The sequence below is a fragment of the Coenobita brevimanus genome, chromosome 91, assembly GCF_032717465.1.
Source record: "Coenobita brevimanus isolate Jiangsu-jjx chromosome 91, ASM3271746v2, whole genome shotgun sequence".
Taxonomy (NCBI): domain Eukaryota; kingdom Metazoa; phylum Arthropoda; class Malacostraca; order Decapoda; family Coenobitidae; genus Coenobita; species Coenobita brevimanus.
Window position 1 is genome coordinate 32236094 of NC_137044.1, and position 2216 is coordinate 32238309.

The following is a 2216-nucleotide window of genomic DNA, read 5'->3' on the forward strand; positions in this document are numbered from 1 at the left end:
AAAGATAGTAGTAGAATGGATGTGGAAGATGTGCAGATTGGCCTGGGAGGAAGGTAGAGTCCCCGAGGATTGGAAGTCAGGTATAATTATTCCCTTGTACAAAGGAAAAGGGGAAAAAGAAGTGTGTGGTAATCATAGGGGCATTTGTCTTCTTAGTATAATAGGAAAAATGTATGGTAGGATACTTTTTGACAGAGTTAGAGAAAGAACAGAGAAATTAGTTGGAGAAGAACAGGGAGGCTTTAGGAAGGGAAGAGGTTGTGTAGATCAGATATTCATTCTTAGATCTTTAGTGGAAAAGTTTTTAGAGAAGGGAAAGAAGTTGTATGCGGCTTTCATGGATTTCGAGAAAGCATATGACAGGGTAGATAGACAAGGATTGTGGAAAGTGTTAAGAATATATGGAGTAGATGGGAAGTTGTTGAATGCTGTGAAGAGTATGTACGATGGTGCGAAGGCTGCAGTGCTTGTGGATGGTGAACTAAGTGAATTTTTCTCTTTGAAAGTTGGGTTGAAACAGGGATGTGTCATGTCTCCATGGTTGTTCAATCTGTACATGGATGGGGTAATAAAAGAGGTACAAGGTAGGGTAGTGGATGTTGGAGTGGCCCTGGTGAGAGAGGATAGTGTTTGGAAACTCCCTGTACTGTTGTTTGCAGATGATACTGTGTTGTTGAATGAAGACGAAGGGGAGCTGCAAGGCTTGGTGGATGAGTTTGGGAGAGTGTGTAAGAAACGGAATCTAAAGGTGAATGTAGGGAAGAGTAAAGTGATGGTCTTTGAGAGAGGTGAAGTTAGTGAATGTACAGCGAGGTTGGATGGTGAGGAATTGGAAAATGTGAGTACGTTTAAGTACTTGAGTAGTGTGATGAGTAAGGATGGAGGTTTGGAGGGTGAAGTGCTTGAAAGGGTACAGTAGGGAAGAAAGGTTTCTGGTTCTTTGAAAGCAGTGATAAGAAACAGGGAAGTGAGCATGGAAGTGAAAAAGTTACATGATAGTATTGTGATACCAACTCTAACGTATGGAAGTGAAGCTTGGACGTTGTTGGAAGGACACAAATCAAGAGTGAGAGCAGTGGAAATGAGTTATTTAAGAGGAGCCTGTGGAGTCACATGGAGAGACAGGCTGACGAATGAGGATATAAAGGAGCGTTGTGGTGTGGATGTGGATGTGATAGGAAGCGTTATGAGGAACACACTGAGGTGGTTTGGCCATGTGGAGAGGATGGAGGGTGAACGACTGACGAAGAGAGTGTATGTGAGTAAGGTGGAGGGGGGAAGAGGGAGGGGGAGGCCGAGGATGAGATGGAGGGATGGGGTAGAGAGGTATATGAGAAAGGGGTGTGTGAGTTGGGAGCAGGGCAGTGAAATGGCGGGGGACAGGGCGACTTGGAGGCGATTTGTTTGTGGCCACCCCTAACTGGATTGAGGCGTCTGGCAATAGATAGACAGATAGATAGTCACCATCAGCCATTGTAAGTCCACTGCTGAACATGGCCTCCCCTAACCTTTTCCACAAATTCCTTGACTGAGCCAATGTTTGCCACGTTTTGCCTGCAAACTTCTCTATCTCATCTCTCCACCTCCTGTCTGCCTTTTTCTGGTACACTTGGTAACAAAAGTATCGGTGCACAAAATGCTTGAAACATTTGGGACCACAGAACGAAGGTCACTGAAATATTAGTATGCGACCTACCACATATTGGTAGCCCTGATGTCGGGAGGTGTCATATATCGCCAACTTGCAATATCCTCTTGCAAACATATAGCAAATGTAATGTTTATATAGACAGACACTGATGATACACAATGAGACGTTGGTAATGTCAGCAGTTGTTCGAACCTTTTCGGTAGGCATCACACCCCCTGCGCACCGATACTTTTTTGATCGAGTGTACACATACAGTACAGTCTCTTAGAGTCCAGTCAGTCAGCCTCTTGCTCCATCGGTTATCCTTTATTCTTGCTAAATGACATGGCCACCCCTATTTCTGTTCTTTTATAGGTTCTATAATGTCTTTGACTTCTGTCTGCTCTCTCACCCACGTTTATCTTTTCCTGTCTCTCGAAGATATTCCCAACATTGACCTTTCCATTGCTCTTTGAGAAAGGATTGGTTGCATGATTTTCCATCCATTTTGTCAGTTTCCAGGTCTCGTACGTCATAGCTGGAATTATACATTCTTTATATACTTTTCGTTTCGTACAAACTGACG